The sequence below is a fragment of the Protopterus annectens genome, chromosome 1.part0 (genome assembly GCF_019279795.1).
Source record: "Protopterus annectens isolate FY-2018-M chromosome 1.part0, PAN1.0, whole genome shotgun sequence".
Lineage (NCBI taxonomy): Eukaryota > Metazoa > Chordata > Ceratodontiformes > Protopteridae > Protopterus > Protopterus annectens.
The window spans coordinates 1,231,828,582-1,231,841,361 of NC_056725.1; the positions used below are offsets into that span (position 1 = coordinate 1,231,828,582).

A 12,780-nucleotide genomic window follows, 5' to 3' on the forward strand; every position below is an offset into this window, starting at 1 on the left:
TTCAATCTCTTAAGAGTACAGGAAAATATCAATATTTTATGGAAAAGCTCAAAAACAGGAAGGGTCCCCAGCTGAGTACTTAGTTGTCCTTGGCAAATGTAGCTGGATCCTTTTCATATGGCTGACCGAGATTTAAATGTAGCCTTGCTTCACAAACTGGCAGCAAAACATTTCAGAGAATTTTCATTCCTGTAGGTCCCTTAAGTATCAGCATGTAGTCTTGTGTATAGGTCTGAGGTCAGAGATACAGAATGAGGGGAAGATGCACCTAAGCTTTTGTAGACTGGCTGGCTGTTCGAGATCTTTGGCAGGATAAATCCAATTAATTAGCATTATTGCCACAGTGACCTAATGATGAACATCATACTAAATGAATATCTGAAACCAAGAATAATGATTACTTAACCAAAAGACTAAAAAAACTTCCAAGATACCAACTGAGGCCTAGTTATGTACCCATAATGAACACACAGTAAATATAATAAAACTACCAAACAACAATCTTTCCATAACTTTTTCTAGAGAAAGAGAAAAATGCTTAAAGGTGTTAGACCGCCAACAAAATTGCCCATGTTAGGTCATTCTATATAAACTATTTTAAATGTAACCTCCATACAGGAAGAAATAAATAGACATCTGTTTCAAGTACAATGTAGGCCACAACAGATTACAAAAATTAGAAATTTTGTGCAACAGAGTATAACAATACAGTAACACATGAATCAAAGTGGATAATAGCTATGCTGTAAAAGTATAAAATAAAGAATGGCAAAGCCTTGACCTGGATGCAGTGCCTTTATAAACAAAGTAACCATAGTACAAGTTTACAACAAACATGAAACAAGTGCAAGTACTGCAAGGCTACTTATTTACTCTCAGACACTCATTACTACCACTATACTGAATAACAAAGTTTAATACACACTTTTTTACTTATGAAATTACAATATTTTGTAAGACAAACACAAAACACATCTTCTGTGCCCCTCCCTCACAAACCTTCTACTTAAAATTATTTTTGTGAGTCTATTCTTACTTTTGTGCAAAAGCAACTAGTTTCTAAGTATACAAGTATACTAAAATTACACAAAAACTTAGCTCAGTTAGAATTTTACAGATATTGGGCCCGATTCCAAAAGACTTGCTCTCACTTTAAGTGATCAGTTCTTTTGGAATCTGGCCCCCGGTGTAAGACTGTTTATAAATTGGTCACTTACACTGAAAGGAAGTCTTTCAAAATCAGGGCAGACTTACACTGACGGGAACTCTTTTGGAATCCGGCCCACAGATGTAGCCCACTTCTGAAAAAAAAAGTACAGTTTTGTACCTACCATAAATGTAGATGTTCGAGGATTCCATTGCTGCAGTCCTAACTATTGGGTATAGTCCGCATCCAGTCGGCCCGAATACCAGAGTATAAGGCTGACGTCGGTCAGGGCGCATTAGACTGACGTCAGTACGTCAGGGTACTAATGCGCATGACCGACGACATATCCTCAGTCTTTTCTTGCCCCAGATGTCAGAAGACCCTAAAAAGACAAGGCCCAAAATACCTGCACCAAAACATGAACAATATATACAAAAATATAAGCAGGTAAATCACCTACACAACCACCCCTAAACACAGAGGGAAAGGAGGGAGGGAATGGAATCCTCGAACATCTACATTTATGGTAGGTACAAAACTGTACTATGTTCTTCGTCTTCCATTGCTGCAGTCCTAACTATTGGGTAGAATCCCAAAGCAGAGGTAAGGGAGGCTGGCAAATCATAAAGAAGCAGGAGCTGACAACATGCCTTGCAAAACAGCTGTGGCAAAACCAGCCCTAGACTTAGAGTAGATAGGAAGGTGATAATGCTTAGAGAAAGTATGCACTGAACTCCAAGTAGCTGCTTCCAAAATATCCTTAGTTGCCACCCCCGTAGAAATGCTGTTGAAGTGGCAGTAGCCCTAGTGGAATGAGGCCTAATCCCAGCTGGAACCTCCTTGCCATGATGGGAATAACAAAATGCAATGCAAAAGCCAATCCACCTAGAAATAGTTTGTTTTGACACAGGCTTGCCCTGCGAACTCAAAGCAAAAGAAACAAACAACTGCTGAGACTGCCTAAAATCCTTAGTCCTGCTTAAGTAATAACGCAATTGCCTGTGTACATCTAAAGTATGCAAAATCTTTTCCCCTTTATTTTGGGGGTCTGCATAAAAGGTAGGCAAATGAATAGTTTGGTTTAAAGCCACACTAGAAACCACCTTAGGCATAAAGGAAGGATTAGTACGTAATGATACCCTATCCTTATGGAAAATCAAAAAGGGCTCGACTGCCATAAGGGCCTGCAACTCAGACACCCTCCTTGCAGAAGTAATAGCCAACAAAAAAGCAGTCTTCCATGACAAATATTTCAATTCAGCAGTAGCCGCAGGCTCAAAAGGTTGTAGAGTAAGTTTTTCCAACACAAAATTGAGATCCCAAGCAGGAGTAGGAGCTCTCGGGTCTTATATTCTTAGCCCCTCTAAGAAACTGCTTGAACAAAGGATGCGAAAACAATGGTGGGTCACAATCATAGTGAGCTGAGATTGCTGCAGCATGAATCTTGATGGAAGAGAAGGACAGACCCTTGTCCAGTAACTCAGTAAGATATTGAAGAGCCATACTCAAATTAGGCTCAGAAATCTCCAAATTCTTTGCTTTACTCCAAAATAAAAATCTCTTCCATTTTGCTGCGTACACTTTCCTTGTACTAGGTCTTCTAGCTTCCATAATCACATTTAAAACTTGTTGAGGAAGTTGAGACCTGCTGCGTTTCAACACAGAATATGCCAGGCTGTCAGATGAAGAGAGTGAAGCTTGACATTGAGCAGATGACCGTCCTGCTGGGATAACAGATGTGGAATCAAAGGTTAAGGCCATGGAGGCTTCTTTACCAGACTCCGTAGTAGAGGGTACCAGTGTTGCCGAGGCCAATCTGGAGCTATCAAAATCATCCTTGGCCTGTCCTGTCTGACCCTTAACAGTACCTTTGGAAGAAGAGGCAGAGGTGGAAAGGCATACAGATGAAGGTTTGTCCAACTGAAAGACAGAGCATCCACTTTCCAAGCTGTGTGATGAAACCCCTTTGTGCAAAACTGTGGCAGCTGGTGGTTTAGTGGAGAAGCGAACAGATCTATGTCTGGAGTTCCCCATGACACTGTCAATTTCTGAAATACATGAAGATCCAGTTTCCACTTGTGGGGATCCATGATTTGTCTGCTTAACACATCTGCTAAGGAGTTCTGTGCTCCTGGCAGAAACCTTGCCTGAAGAGTTAGGTGCAAGCGTGGCAGTCTCCCATAAAATCATTGCATGCCTGCATAGAGGATAAGAATGTGTTCCCCCTTGTTTGGTGAAGTACCACATGACAGTTGTGTTGTCTGTTAGAATCAACACCTGCCCTGGAAGAAGTAACTCCTTGAAAGCCAGCAATGCGAACTGGACTGCTAACATCTCCTTTATGTTGATATGTAGATGCTGTAGTCTGGCAGGCCACTTGTCTTGTATCCACTTTACATTTAGATGAGCTCCCAAGCAATGTCTGAGGCATCTGTCGGTAAAATCTGACTCGCCTCTGGCGGGTCACAGAGAGTCCCTTGTTTAGGTGACATTCCTGAGCCCACCACAAAAATACTCTTTGAAGGCAAGGTATTATTTGAATGACAGTGTCTAAATCCTGGCAGTGCTGTGTCCATACATTTTTGAGATACCATTGTAACTTCCTCATATGCAGTTTGGCATTGGGAAGCACCAGAATACAAGATGCCATGAACCCTAATGCTTGAAGGACTGTCTCTGCAGTCAGCACGGACTGATGAGATAGTTGATGGAAGTAAAGTGACAGACTCTTTTGTTTGTCCGGGGTTAAAAGGCCAACTGGGCTGCTGTATTCAGTCTCACACCCAGAAAGCACATGTCTTGAGAGGGTACTAGACTGGACTTTATTTCGTTCACAGAATACCCTAGGCATCTTAGCACTGCTATAAGATATTCCAGATGCTGTAGAAGGTCTTCCTTTTCTTGAGCCAGAATCAGGCAGTCGTCTAAATAAGGATAGATTTGAAGTCCTTGTAGCCTGAAGTAAGCTATCACTGGAGCCAGAACCTTTGTGAATACTCTAGATAAGCCAAAGGGCAATGCAGAGAACTGATAATGAGAATCTCCAGCTTGAAACCGCAGATACTTCCTGTAACTTAGCCTGATATGCACATGAAGGTAAGCTTCCTTGAGATCTAAAGTTACCATCCAGTGATCTTTGCCCAGCAGGTAAAAGCTGTTGTAACGTCAACATCTTGAACTTGGGAATGTCCAGATAAGTGTTGAGGAGAGATAAATCCAAAAGCAGTCTCCACGTGTTCCCCTTCTCTGGTACTAGGAACATGCGAGAATAAAATCCTAGGCCCTTTTCTGACACAGGGACTGGTAGAATGATGTCCAACACCCATCTGTCTTGAGTAATTAAATCCCAATTTCCTTTGAAAAGAGACAGTTGTCCTTCCAAAGGAGCTGCCAGACGAGAATCTACTGGCAGTTGAAAAGGCAGGTCATTGGGTCTGTTTACGAAAGGACTGACCCCTGCCCTCACCAGAAGTCTGAGCAGGTGAACTCCCTGTTCTAGGCCTAAAAGAACCTTGAGCCCTGCCCCTACCACGTCTAGACCTACCCCTAGACTGGGAATCATAAGCAGGATATGTCCACCCCTTAGCAGGCCAATTTCTACTAAACTTGGTGGCTGTACCTGCAAAAATCTTTAACAGTTTGCATAGACTTAGCTTTGTCCTCCATTTTCTTTAAAACTGCTTCCACAGGTGAACCAAACAACACATCAGACTGTAAAGGAGCATCCAAAATCCTTGTCTTAACATGCTCAGCCAAATTTTGATCCCTCAACCAGGCATGCCTGCGAAGAACAGAACTAGTGGCAGCCACCCTCGAGGAGGCCTGCACAGCATCAAAACCACATTGCAAAGAATGCTTGCCCACTTGTTCAGACACATAAACTAAATCCAGCAAGTCTTTACAATCAATACCTTCAAAGCATCCACCTTAGATTTCAATTGTGAAAGGAGATAATTTTGATATTTCAGCATGTGAAACTGACAATTCAACGCTCTCATGGCTAGAGTGGAAGAAGTATACACTTTCTTACCCCACCTATCTAAGGCCCTTGCCTCTTTGTCAGTGGGAACAGGATTTTTAACCACATTCAACACAGGAGGTATAGCTAAGGGCCTATGCTGGGGTAAAAACAAGAATTCCCTAAGCCTCTTCCTGGAATCAGAGTAATCCTGGCCTTCCCATTTAAAGTGCTCCCTCATGGAATGCAGAGTCTCTGAAAATGAAAAATCCTCAGGAGGAGAAGCCAAGGAGTGGCATCATCCACATCAGAATCAGAATAATGAGGATACTCCTGCAAATCTTCCACAGAAGATTCAGAAGCCCCTGAACCCTGTTCAAAACTGTCAAACTCTGGTTCCACTCTAGGCCTCTTATCAGGAGGGCCCATAGAACCTCTAATCATAGTAATCAAATCTTCTGCCATTTTAAGCATATGTTTCTTAGGTACAGAACCCGAAAGGCTAGGAGAAGCCCCTACTGAAGCTGAAGTTGGCCTACCTCTAAAAGAAGTTTTGGCAACAGAAGGAGAGGCTCTAACAACTTTGGGAAGAGAGGGAAGAATAGTTACCTGAGAAGCCCCTCAGCCTGGCCTGCCTCCTGAGAGGGTACATCCTGTAACAGTAAAGGTTCTGCCTGAGACTCTATAGAAACTCCTGGCAAAACCTCTGGCTCCACTGAGCCATCTAAAGAACCGGCGTCCGGGACTGCGGTTCATCAACCCTAGGCTTCGCTGTTTTGTCCTTGCGCTTCTTGGATGAAGCGGGCCGGAGCATCCGGCGGCATTTTATAATTGCAACGCTTCCCAAACACTAATCTGGCACAGTCTAACCTCCTCTTAATAGTGCGTTTGTTAAACTTAGCACAAGAGCGGCAACCAACAACGTCGTGCTCAGGCCCTAAACAAGGTATACATAATGTATGGTAATCCCTATGAGGTATTTGTTTCCCACAAGAAATACAATTATTCACTTTTCTGACATCCGGTTAAATACTGAGGCAAGAAAAACCAAAATGTTCCCCAACGGGTACTTAGCCAACTCTGATTCGGTCTGAAACTCCGGTTTGAAATATTTCAGAACGCCAACCTGCACTCGCAAAACTGCTTCTGCATCGGATCACGCGGCAAAAGACTGAGGATATGGCGCGGTCATGCGCATTAGTACCCTGACGTACTGGCGTCAGTCTAATGCGCCCTGACCGACGTCAGCCTTATACTCTGGTATTCGGGCCGACTGGATGCGGACTATACCCAATAGTTAGGACTGCAGCAATGGAAGACGAAGAACATCTGTTACTTTTGACAGATCCACTCAAAGTGGACCATTTAGAACTATCACAAACCTCTTAACAACACAACAAAATGCAAAAAAAAAAAAAAATCAGAGCAAAAAATGAAACAGGAAAACAAAAGTTACATACTTATTGTAATGCTAGATTTGAACTGATAATTTCATCTCTGTCACCCTGAAGACCAAACCCAACATGATTTATTCCAGCACTTTTAACTGCTCCTGGCTTTCTAGCCCCTCCCACTTACCAACAATTCCTAGCTGATGAAGACCTTTATTCAGATTTTTGAAAGCCCATGTCAGGTGTATTACCACCCTAAATGATCTTTACTAGGGAGCTCTCCATAAAAAAGCACCATTATGCTCACAAGAGGGAAGTATGTGAGGATGGTGATAAAGAAGAGACTGCTAATGCAGATCTAGTGTTAAAGTAAGTATATAACTTTCATATCTAGAGTTGGGAGTTTCACCTCTATCACCTTGTGGATGCAGTCCCAAGATCAAACCTCTTGGGTGGATCTGAGAAAGAATGCCCCAAATTATCATGACACCAAATGCTGGAAGCATCATTTCTATCACCAAGATACCGATTCCCAAGCTCAGTATCTTGGGTGGATCTGTGAACAAATGTCTCAAACTACCATGGTACAGAAGGATGGTTGAGATCTGAAAATCACATTCAGCTTGTAATGCCTGATGAAACTGTTCACAGATGCCCTTGGCTGCAGCTGCACTCATGTCATTCATTGACACTCTCTTGAAAAAGGCCTAGAAAGTGGCCATTGCCTTTGCCATTTGATCATTTGAGTGATGCAGCACAGGTTCCTCATCTTTTTTGATAACAGAATTTTATGCAACTAGACAGACAATGAGATGATGTATATTTGGAAAGTGTGTGACTCAATTTATTCAAAGAAAAGGAAAAATATATGCTTATCTTTTCTGGATGATTTGGTCTTAAGTAGAATCTTAATTGGCTATGCATATCCAAGCTATGAAGTAAATATTCCCCAATGTTTGCTTAATTAAGAAAGACTACTGTCACCATATGGGCTGAATAATGTTGGATTCTGATGTCACTTTTGGTATAAGTGATGGGTTGGTTCTCTAAGACACTGTCATTTTGAAATATGAGATACAGAGGTTCAGAGCATAATCCCTGAAGCTCAGAGATCATTTGTGCAGAAGTAAATGCAACCAGCAATGCAATGTTCCAAAAGATAGACTTAAGCTCCACAGCATTAAAGGTTTGAATGAAAGAAGAGAATGCAGGACAAAATAAATATCCCACAGAAGGAAACAAGATATTTGACTGGAGGATGTATGAGAAAGATGGGAGGTTGTGCAGACTGTGAAGGAGTCAAAGGAACCAAAATATTGGTCTTGATGAAAGTTCTAAATGACAACTAAGTGAGCCATTTAATGCAAAAGAAGCTGGGCTCAGATTTAAAGAGATGAGAAAGGTATCCTAAAACTCTGGGTACAGATGTTACACATGGGTCTACTCCTTAGGTAGTTTCCCAGCTACAAAATGAGTCCATTTGCTTCAATAAGTCTTGCTGATACCTAGTCTCTGGGCAGAAGTGATAATTTGGTTTACCTTCTCTGCTAAGGATAAGTCCTTGTTCATCACTGGGGTGCCTGTCCTTCACTTGACAGCAGTTTTGTTGAGTGCTCAATGATCGAAACTAAAGGAGCAAAACAACTTACTCAGACAATGGAGTTCTAATTTTTTTTTCCACTCTTTTGACCTCGGAGTAGGTATAGTTAAGTTTGTGGCCATGTGGGGGAATGCAGGAAGTCAAACCCCCTGCAAAAAATCACCTCCAAAGTGCTGTGAAAGTTATTTTGCTACTTTTGTTTTGATAGTTTGTCACTCTGTAAAAAGCTGTTGATCAACTGACATGTATCCCATCACTACAACTGAACAAATCATGCTGTTAGCCTGAAGAGTGAAGGTCCAAGTGAATCTTGCCAGACAGGTCTATCAGAAGGCCACTGGATGGATTCAGAGGGAGAGACCTGGGCAAGTGGAGAGGGAAAAACAAGGGAACCATACTCTACGCTGCCAAAAAGAGAATTACCTTGGGCTCTGCAAATCTTGGCCTTCTCTGAAACTTGAAATAAAATACACTGGAATGCAGCACAAGCACGCTGTAGATGGTGTAATAATCTTCTTTATTTCATTCTGGTACCTCGGCCTTCGCCTTCTCAAGGAATACATTCATCCTACGTACCACCACACCTTTTATATCCATTACAAAGTCAAATTGACATAATTCTCTGAAACTTGTCAATAAAGGAAAATGGGTGAGAGGTGTAGAGGAGTCCTGAGAGCCATTTCTCGATGAGTACATCCCTGAAGTGTCCTCCTAAAAGAAAAATAAGGGAAAAGAGGCTGTCGCATTTGTGAATGGATGAGGAGGAAAAACAGGTCAAAGGAAGTATTTCCCCTGTGCCAGTCAAGGGACTATTTCTTTGAAATCCAAAAGCAATACTTGAGCTTGTCTGCAAGAGAATAGGCTTGACTCAGTGTGTGGGATATCAGCCTAGGGGATAAGAATGAGTTCCTCCTTATTTGTTGATATGCCATGCTACATTCATGCTGTTAGAGTGGTGGACAATAGAGAAGGCAGACTTGGAATGCTACAAAGTCAGAAGGATAGCCCTCATTTCCAAAATACTGATGTACAAGTTAGCCTCCTGAGACAACCATGTACGTTACGCCTCCTGCCTCAAATAATGCCTCCCACCTCAAAGCATAGGTATCCACTGTCACAGCTGCCAGAGGTGCAGATGCTTAGAACGGCTTGCCCAGAAAAAGGATGGACTCCTAAGTCCACCACAAGAGATGCTTTTTGCAGTTACTGGATATTTTCACTGCAGCATCCATTGAATTTATGACTGATTCCACCGTACTCAGTGTGCACTGAAGAACCTTTGTAATGTATATCTTGTCTATGTTACCAAAAAAATAATGGATGGCATTAATCCCAGAACTTGAAGACTGAGAGCTGCTGGGTAAAGTTCTGTAGTACTATGTTGAGGACTATTGTTTGAATTAAGGATATTTTGTCTGCTGGTAGAAAGGTTCCGCAAGCCAGAAAATCCAGATTGTTACCAATAAAGCTGAGCAACTGCATGGGCATGACTTGAGACTTTGTGATTTTGATTCTGATGGACAAGTACTGATACAGACACAGCAGCAAATCCCATGAAGCAATGAGACTGCCTCTTGTTGAGTCTGCCAGAAGCCAGTTGTCCATGCAAAGAAATACACTATCATCTTGTAGGCTTAGAGTTGTTGCTATAACTGATGTGCATTTGATTAACACTCTGGAGACCATATAGCAGTCTCCAAAATTGGTAGTGGCTGTCTCCTATGTGGAAGCAGGGAACTCTCCTAAACTCCTTGGCTACTCTGATGAGCAGGTCTGAGTCTTGGGAAGAGTATATCCAGTCCCCATATAGACAAGTAAGTGTGGGCAGTACTGTGGCCATCCAAAAGGACACTTTCTTGATATGTTGCTTTAGACCACTCAGATGTAAAATGGACCTGAAATCCTTTATCTTTCTGGGGACTATAAAGAACCTTAAGTAAAAGCCTAGCACTCTCTGATCTGGCAGGACCTCTTGGATGGCTTTTAGATAACAGGCTAAGAAATTAGAAGTTATGTACTCACCATAACGTTCCATCTGAGTAGGTGTATTCATTTGTCTGCAACCTGTGGGTTATATGGATCCCATATCGATCCCGAGAACGCATGGTTTTTCCAGCTATGGATCCAAGCTCCTCCCTCCTCACCTCACAATGCCCTGCCTCTACCCTGCCAAACAACAATCGAAGCCAAAGCAACAATACCTAAAAAGGTAACAAAGAATATGCAGGAAATAGGAGGCCAAGGGGATTGGGATAGGATAGATACAAGGACAAGACAATACATATACTCCACTCATGGAACTAAATGGTGTAGGATATTCATTTCTCTGCAACCTGTAGTTCAAAGTCCCCAGCAGAGACCCCCTTGACAGGCCATCATGGAACCTGATTCTTGGGCTGCCAGGCTGAGATGCTAAACGGAGCACCGCTGAGCTCTACCATGCTCAAGATATAGCGTATAGTATGAATAAAGTGATGGCTGGAAATAGCCAAGTGGCTGCTGCCTGAATATCAATGCCGAGGCCGAATCACCGAGAAAGGCTGGAAGGTGATACTGGACGGGTTGAATGGGCATGAACACCCTCCTTGATAAGCCCTTCCAAAGCTTAACGAAATCAAGAAATCCAGAGAAACTTTAGAGATTGAATTGAACTATTAGATTTGAATTGAATAAATGAAATTTGGATTGCCTCAAACCAGCTGTGAGTCCATGTTAAATCTAGGTTGCCTGTGTTAGTTGAAGTGAAGGCCTACTGATATTCACCTTTGTTGACATATTTATATAAGAGGGAAGGGTTTCATAGGTTAATGGAAACAGGAATGTTAATGGATTGATTGATGTTTGGGCAGGTTGGTTTAGCGGAGAAGGAGGGAGGAGAAATACCAAGAGGGGGTGTAGCTGATAAATATAAAGTGAGGGAGGAAAGCTTTCAGGGTAATGAGTTCCGAAGTCTTGGCTTTAGAGATCCACCGTTAGGCAAAAGGCTTGCTGGAGGCGGTGAAATTTGAGAGGGGAGAAACCCAAGCCGTGTCAAAAGGAGTGGCCCGAGGAAAGGAAGGGATGAGAAGAAAGTACCTTTAAAGGGGCCTGAGAAGAAATTGGCTTTAAGAAATATTTTATGTCATTTGGCTGACAATGTACAGGTAATGTGAAACCAGTTGCCAGTTGTTTAATGCCACCATGGCACCAATGTGCCAGGAGACTTTTACTGTGGGCACTAAAGAGTGGGACGTTAAAGAGGGAAAGGAGAGGCCAACTGAAGGGAAAGGAACTTGAGAAAGGCTTCAGATAAAGAAACGCTTCCAAGCGGTTCGGGTACGTTTACAAAAACCTTTCTACAGGTGGGTTTACGGGAGTCCTTAAGCAAAGGTCAAAATAGAGCAGCCAAGCGGTCAGCTTCAGAGTCCAAGGTTCGGAGGGAGTCAGCTTCAGGTTCAAGAGGTCAGGAGGGGGAGAGCAGGAAGAATGGATGAATGGAATATCATGGTTGAGAGAATCCAAGGAGGAGGAGAATCCCAGAGAGAGCTTTCCAAGAGGGATTCTGCAACCCACAGAATGAGGAATGGAACTCATTGAGCAACCCACAAGGGTGGGGCAGAGACATACAAGAAGACCAGAAGAAAGGGTGAATAGGGGCGCAAGGTGAACGTATGGCCAAGGGTGTATTAGAGCAAAAACGTCTGTTGGTTTTGGGAGGAGGGGAAGCAAAAGAAAACTCTAAGGTTCCCACCGTGCGAATTGAGGCAAAAAGACCGACAGGTGAGTTCCCCACCGCGGCGGGATACGAATATAGATGCGATGAAAACATCCAGCTAGGATGTTGGGTCCGAGATGTGTCGTTGCTATTAAGCGATTGGAGATTGGACCGACCCCAAACTCTCTAGGCTTATCGACAAAGAGGTGTGGAGATTTCCCAACCCCTTGTTGATCGACCCAGACAGACCGACATTTTGGCGATTGAATGTTGATTGTTGTGTGAGGACTCGAATCCAATTGTTCCATAATGAATCAAAAGCACTGCTCTCAGAAATAGAGACAGTGATATGCAGTAAGATTCTCTAGATAGAGTCCACGTGCCTTGTAAGGAAGTGCCAAAGTGCCACCACCCGGACCGGAATGCCACGTGGTTCCTGGGGCCAGAAAAGAGAAGCCGGTCACTGTGGAGAAGAGGGGATCCGCACTGGAGCCACCACAGGAAGGGACCATGTGGAGACTTGCACAATCGTATGGGATGATGCAAACCGGGAGACATATATGGACTGTACCAGAGCGTCCACTGTGGGAATGCGCCTGATGAGCCTGGCGTAGAATGGCAGTGTAGGAGAGGGAAGAGCCCTAGAGCCCCATGGACCCTAGAGGACCCTAGAACAACTCATGAGAAACAGGCTGGCACAGAGGCTGGTTAGAACTCTGGCCCAGTGAGGAGGCTCGTATTTAGAACAGTGAGAGCCTGGAGGAATAAAATCTAAAAAGAGAAGTGCCTAGCCTGCCTTGGACTTTTGTATTGTTTGTGTTGAGGGTTGACTTTTTGCATTTTGGTAAGGATGCTCATGTAGAAAGAAGATGATGGAGTAAGATACGCCAGAAGTGGTGGCCTTGTAAGGGCGTGGTAGAGCCAGTCGTCAGTGGGGAAAGACCTGCACCCCCTAGCCCTCAGGTGGGGCGCTACCACTGCTAATATTTT

The 12,780-nt window shown here is 43.2% G+C and overlaps 1 protein-coding gene across 1 annotated transcript in view; it reads right to left on the reverse strand.

The window, feature by feature from the left end:
* Window positions 1–12,780, reverse strand: part of FBXL4 (F-box and leucine rich repeat protein 4) — an 804,154-nt gene that overhangs the window by 491,762 nt on the left and 299,612 nt on the right. The window lies entirely within an intron of this gene.